This window comes from Aedes aegypti, chromosome 1 (assembly GCF_002204515.2).
Source record: "Aedes aegypti strain LVP_AGWG chromosome 1, AaegL5.0 Primary Assembly, whole genome shotgun sequence".
Taxonomy (NCBI): domain Eukaryota; kingdom Metazoa; phylum Arthropoda; class Insecta; order Diptera; family Culicidae; genus Aedes; species Aedes aegypti.
Genome location: NC_035107.1, coordinates 267294527 through 267312147, shown reverse-complemented (window position 1 = coordinate 267312147; position 17621 = coordinate 267294527).

Sequence of the window (17621 nt, the reverse complement as noted above, 5' to 3'; positions counted from 1 at the left end):
TTTTTCATATTTTGAGAAAAATGGGCTCAAAGTTTAACGCTTTGTATTTTTTTAACTCAGTAAAATTTTGGTTCAATATTTCTATCCATCTTTGTGTTACTTTCAAATAATATAATGAGAAGTGATAATCATAAAAAATCACAATCCAAACCTCTGATAGAACGATTTTTTGATGGACTATGTGCACTTGGTCCGCTCTGACCGAACAATTTCAAGAAAAAGAACAATCATTTAATGCTTGCGTGGTCAAACTGGGTGCATATCTTCAAGATAAACATATTACCAAGACCCTTCGACATCAGTATCGTAAATTCTTCAATAATCCGTATCTTCAATCCCAAAATGAGTGGCATTATGATAGCTTAAAATCAAGGTTTTGAAGGATCAGGGCGTTGAAGACCAGAAATATTCAAATATGCGTTCAGTCAGAGTGGACCAAGTGAAAATCTTGAGTACTGGCCAAAATATACTGGTCTCATAAGCGGGTTCTAGGACATTCCATATTTACATCATAGAAGTACCAAAAACTTTCTATCGGACTATGAAATCGACTCACAAAATGCAATAATCAATCAGTTTATTGCTTTTTGACACTTGGTCCACTCTGTCTGCACAGAAATTGTTGTAATTTCTGACCACCTACTCAAATACGGTAAATGGCCAGATATCAAAATAAGATCCATCGAATTATGGCATATTTATGAGTTTCTATTGATGGATGGGAAGAAGAATCATTCCATGTCAAAAAATCTAGAAAATAACTTGAAATGTCTTGCATTTTCTAGATTTTCTCAGCGCACTGATCGTTTTCGTTGTTATGGTAAAAAGCACTTGGTCCACTCTGACTGCATACTTTCATTGATATTTATTGATCATCCAGAGTAAATTTGTTACATATCTCTCCCAGCTTTCAACATTCATCAAATCGGATCAAAGTGAAATGGAGATAACGTTATTTTGCATCAAATTACAGAATAATCCAATTTTCCCAAGTTTTGTACTTGGTCCACTCTGACTTAACGCCGACCATTTATACAAAAAAGGTTTAATTTGTTCATGAATTAACATTGTTGTGTAATTAATTATTTCTATTTTATTTAGAACCAAACATTCAAAGCTAAAGTAGACGTTCGTTAAGCGCAAGTCTGATGTATGTCAAACAAAAACAATCCTAAATCAATTTGGAAGTTCAACAATGGAATCTTCATCCATAATTTCGTTTATGGAATTGAATTAAAAGAGATTACTATGCGCTACGGCATGATCTTTGACATGTCTACTTCAACTTCAACATTTTTTGAAGGAACCGTGATCCGATGGTATCGTGAATGTAGCCTTAAAAGCGACAATCATCGCAGATCCGGTCATGTTCTGAAACGCGATGCTACGCTTCATGGGCCAGGGAGCCTTCCAGGACGAAGCGACAGAAATCTGCCATGAATCCTGGACGTTCAAAGCGGTCGACCGGAACGCGTTTGGAGTTTTTGAGTGTAAAGTGCTGCGAATAATACTCGGTAGTTATTCACTCCCACCATATTCAACTCCAATCAGTCTCCTTCCGTGCGATTAAAAAATCAAAAATACCGTGCAGTAGAACACGTCACCCTCATACAAAGCACATCAAAACTTGAATTGAAACCCAATCCGATTCCAATCTTAAAGAAACCAAGACATACAGAGGTGAGTGCACCATTTTCCATTTCACATGAAAGATAAGAGAGGCAAACCGAACGTTGGACGGTAGTTGGATCACTACTAGTAACGACTCACACACTCACACATTATACCTTCAGATACACTGATGCTTTGCTTTTAAATTCCAATCTTCATCATATGAGGAAAAGAGACAGAAATAGCAAGCACCATGAAAATATACTTCCTTGTAAAACACAGCAATGGATGTAACCGCATGAACTAGATTCGGCTTTATCTTCACAATCCTGCATTTTTCATTTCAAACTTCACAAATCACGCACAGATCACATTATTATATAACAACATAATATCACTTGAACAATAAATTAATAGTATTTCCTAGCAAAAATACACATTAACTATAGCATCACAATTCTGCTAACTACACACCGGCAGTGATGCCTGCCTCCCCGGTTCATCCCTCAGTATGGAGTATCGTGCAAAAGTTTGGGTTCACTTGAACTTACTTAAATCTGTGAAATATCAAACCAATCATGTTCGTGCCATTATTTGCGCTCAAAAAAGCTTTAAACTATTAAAATCGGTTGAAAAATGGCAGAGATATTGACAAAAATGATGTGCATGTGGCTCAGGTGAACCCAAAATTTTGCACGATGACTTGACTGACTGTTTCATTGATTTTGAATACTTTCCAGATTTTTCCGCCAAAATTTCGTGGGGTCTCTTTAAAGAATATAAGATAACGATTCTAATGACACTTTGATTTCAAATTTTGGTCGACCCAATACTGAGGAAATTAGATATGATTTTTCAGTGTGTTTTTTGAAAAATTTCACAACTTTAAATACAAATTTAGTATACAAAATTAAAAAAATGTTTTCGGAAAAATACATACGAAGTAAGAATAACTCTTTGCCTTTCGAATGCGGCTTAAAGAGTTTAAATTGGACTTTTAAACACAGAGATACGGAAAGAACACTTTTGTATGTTTTTGAGGGGGTGAACCCAAACTTTTGCACGGGAGTGTATGTAACAATTTAAAAAATCAAATTCATGCTTTAATATGGTTATTGACTTGATTTTGTCAAACCTTTTAAATGGGTTCTTGAATTCCCTGTTATATGTAAGCTATCCGTCATAGTTCTTTGAATTCTACACACTACTAAAAACTAATATTACAATGACTTAAATTCCATTTTAAGCAAATAGACTCGATGTAAAAAATAAAATAAAGTAAATTTGATGTTGGGAGCCAGATAGCCATAAAGGTAAACGCGAAGATACTCAGCAAGATCATGCTGAGGGTCGTAGGTTAGAGTCCAGCCGGTCGAGCATCTTTCGCAAAGGGAATTTTCTCGTCTTTCCTGAGCGTAGAGTATGATCGTATCTGTTACACGATATACATATGCAAAATTGGTCGATTGACAAAGAGAGCTGTTAGTCAATATCTGTGGAAGTGCTCATGAGAAGTTGAGCAGCAGGCTTCTTAAGCGTCAGAAAGAAGTAGAAGAAGTTTGATGGTAATTATTTGCACTTAAAAATGCGCTATTCTTGTTAATTAACGTCCAAGCTGTCGGTCACGTATGACGTAAATTTACATGAATTTTTACGGAAGCTGCTTACGCAGACTGAATATTTTGACGTTTCCATTTTAGCTCTAGGAAAAAAAAAAATGATTCCAGTTATTTAAAATAAATCAGTTCCATGTTACCAACCTTCACAAAAAACATCGTTCAAGCATCATTTGAAGGAGGGCTATGTGATTTAAAAAGTGATAGTGTATATGTTAAGTAAAGTAACTGAAAGAGGTTGGAGGGAGTCTCTAAAAATATAATTTAATTTTCGAGTCTAGTACACGACTCTAACAACGGCCTTGTAGTGGAGGTCGAATTATGCGTAACTATCAAAGGATACAAACTGTAGTGGAATAAAATGATATGGTTCTCAATTTGGTTTTCATTTATTTATAGGTATTCTACTAAACAATTCGAAGGTTTATTATTATTTTCAATTTGAATTTTTATTCCATAATTATATTTGAGAAAAAAATCCCATATAATTTAGGAGGATATAAACAAACATAGCAAAACCAAGACGTTTTGATTGAGACAATTAGTTTTCAAGTTATTGACACATGTATGTTTACGGTTTTGCGTCGTCCGATAGATTTAGCTCACGGTTTCGCGCATGTTTTCGTCGCCGGAGATTTTTTTTTTTTTCCTGTTTTGGAGCGTCTTGCTGGGTAGTGCTTCGTGAAGCCCAAGTAGGACAGTTTTTACATTCAGAAATGGAATAGTGAAAAGTGAAAAATGAAAAAGTGATTTGTTTGATTTGTGTCCTCAGTACTGTTGGTTTTTGGCTGCCCTAAGTTCACCGAACCATCCGGAAGTGACAGGCAGCACATAAATTTAGAGAATCAATCCGGTGAGTTTGTTCCAGTATGATACTTTTTCTTTTGTGAGCCTTCCGGATCGTTTTTGTCCGCGTCGTGGAACTTCTGATCGTTTCTTGAACGGAAAGTTTTATTTTCGGAGTTTGATAATTATGTTCAGATTGCGCATTCTGTCCGGGCGGGTGTTACGCAACTAACAATCGGTTGTGGATGCTTTTTAACCGTTCGATGACCCTGGAGGGATCGATTCTGCTTTTCGTATAATTTTGAGCAGAAAAACCGACTGTGTTATCCTAGGGTGTTTAGTTCGAACGCGCTTCCTTTCGTTTTTCGATTATCTAAAAATACAGAACCACCCAGTACAGTTTTTCAATGGGCACAGTACAGTTTTTCAACAGGCGTGATTTTTTTTTACGCGTATCGTTATTTTATACAATCCGATGACCCTGGAGGGATCGATTTTGCTTTTTACTGGTTATTGAGCAAAAATATTACTGCACAATCGACAAGCATTTCGCGAAATACTATTTATACTATAAATAAGCTATTGTTTTCTCTTTTGATTGCCGGCATTCAAAAGATTAATCTGAAAACGCTTAAACAACAAATATTTATGGTCTATCGCCAGCTTTCTAGGCGAATCCTGACAATATACCTTCCCCAACCTCCAACTCCGTAGCACTTATGAGGGTGTCGCTGAGTCGGTGGCCTCTCATTAAGTAAGTGCTACATCAACATTTCCTTCCCCTATCCCAAGTTACGGTAAAGATGGGCGTGGCCGGGAATAGCGATATTCATGCTTTTAGTATTCTTGTTTTTGATTTGAGCAAGGTATACTCCCCTGCCTTGTTCCTGAAAGTAGTCAGGACGAGATTATTAAAAAGAAACATGAATGTTGCTAGTATCCAATCTACGAAGTATACCGTAACTACGCTAACGCTAACGCTAACGCTAACGTAAAGTGCTGCGAATAATACTCGGCGGCGTCGCATAAATTAGGAGTTGCACTAATATATAAAGAAGTGGATGTTGTCCAGTTCATAAAACACGGCAGGCTTTGTTGGGCTGGCCACGTGATACGAATGCCGGAAGAACGACAAGCAAAAATAATATTCAGTGGAGAACCCGGTCGAGGCCGTCGACTTCGCAGTAGGCCGCGCATACGTTGGCTTTTTGCAGTTGAAGATGACTCAAGGATACTTAACGTTCAGAGTGACTGGAAGCGATTGGCTCAGGGCCTAGCCCAGTGGAGAAGAATTATCCATTCGGCGTATATTCAACGTAGCGGATTGTAGCCCATCGAGTAAATGCCAAAGGCGGAAATCCACCATGTGGCCTCTATTTGGGAATTCACCATTTGACCTATTTGCCTGCTAGATATGACGGAGAAGTTGTTGGAGAGGTATTACACTGATGAAGGCCAGAAAAACGTTCGAATTACCGCGGTAGTATCTTAAGGTTCATTTCTGGGCCCGGTACTTCAGAAATCGACAACGCTACTAAGCAGACCAAAACGAAAAAAGAACTGAGGTAGTAACCGGGTTTCTACACCAAAACGGACGTTAGATTTAGGGACGTACAAAGGGGCAACTCCTGTCCTCCGTAGGACAGTTTGGGAGTCAAGAACCATCAGCCAGCTTTACCCGAGCATAGTACAAGTACGAACGGAATAAACACCTTTTTTCCAACCGTCGGGACATCCTTACCCTTGGTGGGTAGACCAACTCCACCTGCCACTGGTCTGGATCTGTCTTGTTCGGCTCATTCCTCAATGCTTCCAGTACGCAAACCAGTGACGCCAACCGTATTTGCACACTGAGTAACGTGTCTACTTCTTTCACCGTCAACACCAATTTTCCCACACCGTCTCTTCCAAGGCCCACCAACTTCATCCTTCAATGGAACATCAATGGTTTCCTAAACAAATTGGGTGACCTCGAACTTCTCACGCAGACCAGTCCGCCCTGGTGTCTGGCCCTCCAAGAAGTGAACAACTAAATCGGTCCCTGCGAGGCCAATACGAATGGACAATCAAAAAAGGGTACAATTTTCGACACTCAGTTGCCATTGGGGTCCTACGTACCATCCCATCTGAGTTCCTGCACCGAATTTTGATTCATCACGGTAATCTTTCAAGAATTCAAGCAAAAGAACTCACAAGGAATGTCTTGTGTTTCTTTTTTGATCTTTTTAGGTATTCAATTCATCTGAGAATTCCTACGAGAATTTCTTCATGAAAGTACGAACATACTTTTCTGTGCTTTCTCCAAGAACTTCTTTACCAGTTTTCACTGAGTTCGGATTCCCACGGAGAATTATCTCAGACTCAGAGATTCTTCCGAAAAAAAGACCAGAGATTTATCTAAGCATTTTCCATTTTTTTAAACCGCACCAACTTCTAAAAAAAATCTATAGAAGCTCCATCAAGTATTCTTTTAGGTTCTACAAATAACTCCATGTTTTACGAATAGAAATCTCAGGATTCTTAAATAACATATAAAAATTTGTCCACCCTCAATTTTTTTTCAAAACTACTTAAGGAATATCTCAATACTTTTAGGGATTGCTTCAGATTTCTAAAGAAACGCATAGAAAGAAAGGCTTGAAATAACTTTATTAGTAAGTTTTTGAATAATTGCAGCTTAAATATAATTTTGAAAATTTTTATTAAATTCCTGTCGTAAAAATCAAGAATTTAAACTCAGAACTTATAGAAAAGCTTAAGTTCTGAGGTTCTTGTAGAATTTATTATTGTTCTTTTTCAACGTCTATTCTGATGGAAAATGAAAAATGAACGGATGGAGTTTTTACTGAAAGTATTTATAACTAAAATCTAGCATAATATTTTGTATGAACAAAGTTTCATGATACTATGTTGAACATATTGATGTAGAACCATTTTTTTCCTACCTCTAGAAATTCTAAACAAGCTTTTTTGATGGGTATATTTTAGACTATTTTGTAGTACTGTAGAAGTTCAACGCGAAAATGTAAAATTTAGTTGAATTTAAATCTTAGTGTAAGCTTTAGCATTACTTTGAAACTTTGTTGAGGATTTTCTGATGGACTTTCAGGAATCAGGAACCATATATATAAAAATTGTGTAGTTATATAAAACTCCCATTTTTTTTTAGATTCTTTGAAAAGTTGCTTTTTCGAGTATGGAAAGATTTTTGTACGAAGTTCCTCAAAGCGTCATGCGAAGGAAACAAAACAATTAAATGTTGAAGCAGGTAGAACAATACATGGGCAATGTTATAATGAAAAATAATTTATAATATTTTGTCTAGAGATAAATTACAGGATAGTTGAATTAACAAATAAAACAAATTTCTCAAGAAGGTCCATCGGAATCTTCTTTAGAAATTATTCTTGAAATCTATCCTTCCTTGACTTCTGGTTTTATAGAATACTGCCAGAAATCCTCTAGAAATTCCGCCCTCGTATCGCACAAAAATTAAAACCAAGAATATAAATTCTGCCAAAAATTGGTAAAATTATTTCCAAAGAAATGTTTCAATACAAATTTCTTTTGAATATCGTAAAATATTTTCTCGTTCCCAGTTATTTTGATACATGTTTCTCTATAGATTCATTTACCGCTATGCTTATTTCGGAAGCAAAAGTTTTCCCAGGGGATTTTAACTAATTTCGAAGGCAAGAAACATTTCAAAAACAATTTTCTTTCCAATTCCAATGAATTATCCGAGGATATGAGCCAAAATTTATAAAAAAGAAAACATAAAAGAAGTTTTGACGCAATCTGTGAAGTATTTTGGAAACATTTATGAAGGACATTTGATGAACTTTGCGGAAGAATCTTCTATCTATCTATCTATATAAATAAAAATGGAATGTTGTTTGTATGTCACGAAATGGCTTACGAAGGGGTCAACGGATTTGAATGATTCATTCTCCGTTTTGTTAGTCAAGGGTTCCGGCGTGTTTGTGTGTATAAAAAACCTAGGATATTCACCGGGAAAGTGGAAAAAACGAGAGTGAACGGAACTGTCATAATGTATGGGACGAGCCATAGCGTTTTTCACCAGCCTACTTGATGGCAAGACGAAGTTTGCCAGGACCACTAGTTTGTAATAAAATTTTTGGGAAAACTATTTAAAAAAAATCACAGAAAAATTTCTAGTAGAACTTACACCAAAATATCTTTGTATTAGATTTGACAGAATTAATGATTTTTTGGAGGGATTGCGAGGGAAAACTGAACTTTTGAAAGATAAAGTAACATTTTTCAAATATATCAGGGAACATTTTCCGGAATTAATTGGCTAATAGATTTAGAAGGAATGGATGCCCATCAGAAGAAATACGCTTTGAAAGTATGAACAAGTCCCACAATATTATTTGACTAATTTCAAGAACATTTACAAAAGTTCTGAAGCCACCCTTAAATATTACTAGAGGAATTAGATTCCACTTAAATTCTATAAATAATATCGAAAAGTTTTTAGAAATATTGTACTACAAATATGGTGAAAAAAATAAGCTTCTTTTTGGAAAAATGTTGTTTAAGCAATTAATTTATTCATGCGAAACAATTGAAAAATTTAATCAAAATCAAAGAGAGCTGAAATACAATACTATGGTCGATTTTTTACATTTTTTCAGACCAATTTTTGCTTTTTCAGACCAATTTTAAATTTGTATCATTCATCTGAAGAAAACTTGGCCATGCCGAAATTCATTGAAAAATAAGCCTTATTTTTCGACAACAATTCCCACTATGTATTGTCTGAGAAATTCCTATAGTAACTTTGTCTATTTTTTGCAATTATTTTTGCCAGTTGAAGTTAAGGGCAGCTTCATTTTTATCGCTAAAAATATTCAAATCGCGATAATCTTTTTGTTTCTTGATAATTTTGCACCATTTTTTTACAAGATCTCAAAAAACTTCCAGTTTAAGAGTTCGTGTCGAAATTAATCATTGGTGCTCTTGTTTTGAAGATATTCCGATGTTCCTTGGGGGACCGATATTCTCCATATAAAATGTCATTTTGTTTTTGGTCAATTTTTCGAAAAATAAAATGTGTACTATTCAATGGCAGGTAATAAGGAGTAACTCTGCAAATATCATACAAATCGGTTCAGTAGTTTTGGAGAAATCTGAAAATTACGATATGAGATTTTTTAGAGTTTTAAAAAAATTTACTTGTCCATCATGGTACCGTAAAACGGGGTAACTTTGATAGTTTTTTCGAAGAAAACTTGAATATTTATGCATTCTGTTTCAAAGAATTATTATTTGTATTTAAAACAAGTACTGGTATTCTAACTATCGATTGCAGTTGATAGATTGCCAGAAGGTTTATTCTGAATGGATATATAATTTTTCATATAAGGGATGGTACACAAATTATGTCACGCTAAATTTCAACTTTTTTGACCCCCTTTGTCACGTTTTTTGTATGAGTCCTCCGAATTTTTTGTAAGGCTTGTCACGCTTGGCTTGACCCCCTCCCCCCCCCTCGGAGCGTGACGTAATTTGTGCATGACCCCTAATCGAAAGTCGGTTTTCTGTTTTAAAGGTTACTTTGATAGACGAACAATATTGAATGAATTACGGAACATTTATAGAGCGTTGCATACCTCTAGGCATTTAACACTATATGGAATTTTCTGACTTCGATTACAAAAATGGTCCCAGTTTGTAAAAATGGTATTCGCTAAGAGATTTGAGACCGAATTCATGTTCTACTATAACTAGGCCATCAAGGATAAGTGACGAACTCATTATGGCTTCATCAAATAGTGATCGTAGAACAGATTGTTTGTAAGCTTTTAAAAAATGCTCAAATCTTATAAATTTTTAATATTTGCATATGAAACCTCAAATGCACTTTATTCCAACGAAAATAGCTTTGACGTGAAGTGTGATACTAATACTCTATACTATTACATTCGTTTTGTTTAACTGATAAACAGAAACTTTGTTATTTCGTTTGGTATGTTGTGGGTCTGTCACTATCAAAGTTACCCGCATTATCAAAGTTACCCCGTTTTACGATACCAGAAACATAAGTGTTTATTACTTAAAGACGGCTGCACCAAATTGTTTCATTTTTTCACAACATACTCGCATTAATGTATCATTTCGAGGAATGATTATCCAAATTGGATAAAAATGTTGTAGTCTGAGATATTTACGTGTGTTATGGCTACGCGTCGGTCCCCCAAGGAATTTTGGAATATCTCCGAATCCAAATGACCAATTATTAATATCGACACATATTCTAAAACTAGAAGAGTTTTTTGAGAGTTTGTGAAAATATCATGAGACAAAAATGTTATCGTGATTTGAATATTTTTAGTGGTAAAATAAAGCTGCCGGTAAAGGGGTTAATGTATGGATTTCTTTAGTGAATTTTTATAAGGGAAATCATCATCACCACCACATACCTCGGGCAGGATATAGATATTCCACGGAGGATGCCAGGATTCCACGGAGGCATGCCAGTCGATTCTGATCGACCATTTCAAAAATATCTGAAACTTTGCACAGTTTTTCAGTTCCATCTAAATCGTCATTTTCCGATATCAAATCTTCAAGTTGAGTCACGACTAACTTTTCAAAAGGGTGTATGTGAAAATGGTTCAAAAATATTCAAAAAGCTGCACAGCAAAAACGGTTCGTTCGATTGTTAGACAACTAAAGAAACAAAGTTAGACAACTAAATAAAGATTCCAAAAAAAATACACACAGTAAAAAAAAATTTTTTTTTTTGCATTAAAAAACATCATTTTTGTCACAAAAACTCAAATATCTCAAAACCCTATCGGAATACCAACGTAATTTTTTGAGGGAAAACGGTCCATTATAAATTTGACACTTAGTGGAAATTTTTTTTTTTTTCATTGTTAATTTTTTTAGGACCGCAGTTTGTTGCTGAATTTTTTGTTAAGGGTACCACATGAGGTTAACAAGTTGTTTTCATGATATTTTATTTAATTATTCATAACTATTATAGCATCTATTAGAAAGTTAGACGCGATCCAGTGTTGTGATCTAAAGTCTTGATAGTGTCATATTTTTTATTGTACGTAACTGAAGAAAAATTCTCTCAATAGTGTTGAAACCTTTTGATAAAAGAAACCTATAAGAAATCTAATATTGAAGACAAAAGCTACAAAAAAAGTTTTCTATACAGGTATACGACTAGTTTACCTGCAAAAAGTTTACCTCGTAGAGAACAAGGCGGGTATATACCCAGGTGATCTAGTATACGTAAAGCAGGTCGGTTTTCTCGGCGCTGGTTTTCTCCACAAAGTTAAAATCTGATTACACCTGGGTATAGACCCGCCTTGGTAGAGAATAGACTTTGTTAATCATATTTGGGAGAAAGCGAGTAACTTCAACAACATCAAAAACATGATAGGTACATACCATGAACAGGTACATACCATGGATCAGGTTGCAGGAAGTTCGAAAACAACAACAACTGAGGAATTACTAGATGCACCGACAACAACAGAGGAGTTACCAGAAGTACCAAGTGCAGATAGTCTTGCCACGGTACCATCAGCGACATCTGTTTCAACAAATCAATCAGAAGATGAGTGCATCCAGAAGGTCAACATCGAACGCTTCAACGAAGGGATAGCTGGAATAAAAGTGACTCCGATTAAGTGGACGAAGATGGGTTACATCAATTATCCCGAGAAAAAATACCGTGAAATCAACGAAGCTGTACGAAGAAACCTCTTCAAATTAGGACCTGAGGATGTGGAAAATACAGACTACGATGAGGTAATTATGAATATGAAGGAAAGGTTCTCGAATCTAGCCACGACAAGGAAAGAAAAATTATTGATTTTGTCGATGCTGCCAAGCTCGTGGTCTATTCAAGACGCCATTGATGAGTTCAAAACCAATAGAAATACAGCAAAAGAGGCAAAACAATTCAAAAATAACTGTCTTGCATCCAAAAATGCTAGGTCGAGTACTTCATTAACAGATGAGACAAAAGAAAAAATAATTCAATATTTTGAAGACGATGAAGTAAGTAGAGCTATGCCTGGCCAAAAAGATTATGTATCTGTAAAAAAAGATGGGAAGCGTCAAGCAATCCAAAAACGATTAATGATGACTACTTTGAAAGAAGCGTACACAGCCAATTCAGATTACCGACCCCAGTAAAATTTTACTGGGTTTTGGAACTACGGATTTTTCGGTAATTTTTACGATTACCGAAAAAACCCAGAGTAAACCAAAACATGTTTTGATTGATGGAAATTACTGACTTACTCAGTAAAATTGTAGAGCGTTCTTACTGGCTTTCCAGTTTCCCATTCATCACGCTTTGCTCCTCCGGATTCTGTTTTCCCCAAAAACAATACAATTAAAAACCTAAGCGATATGGACATGTCCCTTATTGAGCATTTTTCGTGTGAACAAACATCTATGGGACGCTCCTATTTCAGTGGAAGTAATCGAAAAATGAGTGACAAAATCATTATTATTTGGTTGGTTTGCATACGAGAGGCAAACCAACCGAATTTACCAACGTAAGAGCAGTTAAAATCGTGCTGAGTCTTTTTGGTTGCTTAAAATATTGAGTTTGTCACTAAATGTCGACTGCTTACCACGAGAAAGCGCAAAATAGGTGCAGGAAAAGTTTGGTTGCCGTGGACGTGTCTCCTGGCGCCGGCCGGATGATTCTACAGCAGGATATTCTCATTTGACACATTCCCGCATGCGCATCAGTTTGTTTTGATTTTATTTTGACGACAAGTCAGTAAAAAAAATCAACTACTGAATAGTCGGTAATTGTTTTTACTGACTTTTCGGTCGGTTCGGTAATGTTGCAAAATTGGGTCTGACAGCTACCGTAGTTCAGTAAAAAGCAAAAATTATTACTGAACCTTAGAAGTTTTCAATCAAAAAGCTGAAAGTTCGGTATTTTTTATGGTTTACAATTTGTACCCAGTATAAAAAATTACCGAACAAGCAAATCGTGATTGAGTGTGTATACACGCTTCAAGGAAATTAACGAAAATATTAAGGTAGGTTTTTCCTCATTTGCAAGCCTTCGTCCAAGGCAATGCAAGCTTCTATCCAATTCAGGAACACATAATGTTTGTGTGTGCACAACACACGAAAATATTAACCTAATCTTACATAGTTTGAAAAGAATCAATTTATCAAAGGATATTAAAATGTTAACTGGTAGTCTTTTGTGTGGAAATACAACATCAAATTGCTATCTACGATCTTGTTCGGATTGTCCAGATTCTTCATCATTGGAAAATACTTTATTCGCTGAGTTTGAAGAAAATTATATTGATCAGTTATCATTTGAGCAATGGGTGACCACGGATAGGTGTGACCTAGTAACTATTGTAAAACCTGTAGATGAGTTTGTGTCATTTTTTGCTTGAAATTAGAAAGTTTAATTCCTCACGACTTTATTAAAACAGAGCAATCCCGCTTTTTAAAAAATACGAAAAATACATTACAAGATGGTGAATTTTTAGTCATGTGATTTTTCTGAAAACTATAGCTTTGTATTGCAAGATGAAGTGCAGTCCCATCACTGGAACGTACAGCAAGCTACAATTAATCCATTCGCTATTTATTTCAATGGCAGTCGCAAATTGAACATTTTAGTTTTATTGTAATTTCCGAAGATTTAAGACACGACTCAGTATCTGTAAATTTGTTCATTGCCAAAATGATTAACTTTTTACGCGTTGATAAGGATAAAGAAATCAGAAAGATATATTTCATGTCTGATGGAGCAGCATCGCAGTACAAAAACCGTAAGAATTTTTCGAGCCTATGTCAATTTAAATTAAATCAAAGTACGGAATTGATGCAGAATGGCATTTCTTTGCTACGTCACATGGCAAAGGTCCTTGTGATGCTATAGGAGGAACCATAAAGCGCATGGCCACAAGAGCAAGTTTAGCCAAAGAACGTGAGCATCCAATTAAAACTGCAAAAGAACTATTTGATGGGGCGAATCGCAGAAAAGAAGAAGATTTAACAAAATTATCTTTTTGTTTTACTACTACTGAAGAGTACGAATTAACGGCATCAGAGCTCAGCGAGCAATATAATAACGCGAAAACGATCCAAGGAACCCAAAAATTTCACTGTTTCATTCCATTGTCAGAAAATAAAATTAAAGCAAAACTATACTCGAACTGTACTGATAATGATGCAAAAGTGTTCGATATTGTAAAAAAAATGAATAACAATAAATAAATAAATAATTATTAATAAAATGTTTTCATGATCTCATAACGCATACCCAAATCCAAAACTTTTAAAGTTTATATATAACATTTAGAAACTCATCGATCATACTCTAAAAAAAATATCCTGGTAAAAAAAAAATTATTTTCGTGTAATCTGTTAATTCATTTTAATTTATACATATATACATATACATATAATATTTATACATATACATAATATTTATACATATAATATACATAATACTAATGAATACATGAAAACGACTTGTTTAATTCACGCAAGGCCCTTAACAATAAAATCAGCAACAAACTGCGGTTCCCGTAATAATTTACACCGAAAAAAATATTTGTTTTTCTACTAAATGTGAAAATTGTGACATGTTTGAAATGTCATAACTTTTTTGTTTATTGGTTTACCATCACCAAATTTTTATGGTAGATAGCTAATATAATGGACCGTTTTCCCTCAAAAAATTACGTTGGTATTCCGATAGGGTTTTGAAATATTTGAGTTTTTGTGTCAAAAATTATGCTTTTTAATGCAAAAAAAAATTTTTTTACTGTGTGTATTTTTTTTGGAATCTTTATTTAGTTGTCTAACTTTGTTTCTTTAGTTGTCTAACAATCGAACGAACCGTTTTTGCTGTGCAGCTTTTTGAATATTTTTGAACCATTTTCACATACACCCTTTTGAAAAGTTAGTCGTGACTCAACTTGAAGATTTGATATCGGAAAATGACGATTTAGATGGAACTGGAAAACTGTGCAAAGTTTCAGCTCAATAGAAAAAAATGAATTAAAAAATTTACCAAATTTTGGTGCTGTTGCTTGGAATCACTCATCTTCCAAAAACATGAGAAATCAGCATGCAGTGAATATGCTGTTTCAGCATAAAGGAAACAGCATTATTTGGATTATTCAGAAAAAAAAACGAATTTTCGAATCAAATTTTCGCTTTTTTTTTGTACACGCGGTATTTTTGGTCAGTAACCAAACGATCGACAGTCGGACGGATAAACTTTCGGTTGCCGCGTGATTCACCGTAGTCAGAACCGTCACGTTGATGATGTATAAGACAAGCGAGGTTTTCTCGTTACTGTGTTGTTCAGCATAAAATAAAGTTACAACTGAAGAAATTTTAGTCAATAACAATAGTCATGTATGTGCATTGATTCAGAAGATTTTGCTTTATGTTAAATTGTTTGTTTGTTTTAAATTTTTTATTTTTATTATCATCAAAAATTCTGGGGGGGGGGGTCTAGATGATTCTGGAGGGGGCCAGGCCCCCCTGGCCCCCCTGTTCCTACGCCAATGCTGATACGCCTAGGTTTAATCAATGGAAATGATATTAAAATATATGACAAACAAAAAACATTCTGGGGTATCGGTGGGAAGAGACTAAACATTTTAGGATTATTCCCCAAAAAAATTGTTGTACAAAACATTATTTTCTGTATTGATTTCTTTGTTGTTCCGGATAACACACTCAACCTCCTTGATGCTATTATTGGACGAGACATCATTATGCAACCCGGTATTCAGACGATTATTCAAAACAACATCGAAATTATTGCAGTTGATCCTAATGATTTGAAATCTGAAGACACTGAAAATACCGTGATTTCGGGTGATATTGATCATTTTTCACGGTTTATCTAGTCTGTTTTCTATAATGTTAACAATGCCAAACAACTAAATGCAGGAAAACAAGTACGAAGGTGAGCCTCATCGACTTATGTACCGAAATTTTCTAACAAATATAATTTTAGTGTTAACAAATACCTCTAAAATAAAAAAATAGAGGATCTCATTTCGGGGTGAAATTGATCACTTGTCAATGCCATTATTGTTAGTTTCCAAAACATCTCTATATGATAAATTTGAGCTCCCTGAATCCGAATATGCTTGTAAAATTCTTAACAATTCAATATTTATATAAATAACGAAGAGTTAAATTTCAAGAATTACGCGGTAAACGCCTAAATGTATGCAATTACCTAAGGAATTCAATGATATCTAACAGAAATTCAATTATTTCAACCATATGAGCTAATTGGTACGAGTTTTGGTGATGAAATCTGGTTTGGGGATATATCTCAAACATCCTCACAAACTTTCAGGTTTATACCATCAGGTATCAGGTATCAGAAGGCCGGCTCCAAAGGCACGTTCCCCACCAGTTGGGAGATTTGTGCCATCGCCATATTTGAGCCTATTTCATCATCTACCCGATGGGAGAGGAAAGGGAAGGGAAAGATGGGAGGAAATAGGAGTGGGGTCCCTTGAAGAGGGAAGATCGCATAAGCGAAATGAGAGCATGTAGCTCCATACCACAATGGGTTCGAACAGCGCCCTAAAAAGGGCACTGCAAAACGCATGAGCGTAAAGAGAGCCTATAGCTCATTACCACAGCGGGTTAAGAATAACAGGATGTCCTGAAGATTCAGGCTTCTGTATTCAGTTTCACTTAATAAGTGTTTACCAAGTAATTGGAATCGCATTTGCGCAAAAACTGGACAGTTACATATCAGGTGATACGAAGTTCCATAATCGGAGTCACAACTATCACACACAAATGAGTCAGCACGCTGAATATTTGCCATGTGATAGTTGAGTCGGCAGTGGCCTGTCAACGCTCTGACCAAGAGACTGCAATTCTGCTTTGATAGATTTGTTAAATACTTCGCCACCTTCGGAGATGGCTCAGTAATATACAATTTTGTTTGACGACACGACTCCAAACTATTCCAATATTGCTTGTGCTGAGTTGCCGCCCAAGAGTTTATCTGAAGCTTCACCCAGCACTTCGAAATTGGAATAGCCGGCTCAGGGCCAATGAAGTCATGCGATGCTCCATCGCGAGCTAGCTCATCAGCCAATTCATTTCCAGCGATGGAAGAATGGCCAGGTACCCATACAAGGTTTACAGAGTTGACTGAATTCAGTTCCTCAATTTGAGTTCGACATGCGATAACAAGCTTCGACCTTGAGTTGGCAGAAGCGAGAGCTTTTATAGCAGCCTGACTATCTGAACAGAAGTATATGACTTTACCCATTACGCGCTGTTGAAGTGCTGATTGCACTCCACACATGAGAGCAAATATTTCCGCCTGAAAAACGGTGCAGTTTCTACCAAGTGAGTAAAACTGATTCAGCTTTAGCTCACGAGAATATACTCCTGCACCAGCTCTACCTTCAAGAAGGGAGCCATCAGTGTAACATACTATATTGTTTGATATACTTCTTTCCAAATAGCCAGACGTCCACTCTTCCCGTGAAGGGAATTGTGTGGTAAATGTCCTGTAAGGAAAGTTACAAGCAATTGTGAGATCACTTGGAGCAAGGACAATTTTGTCCC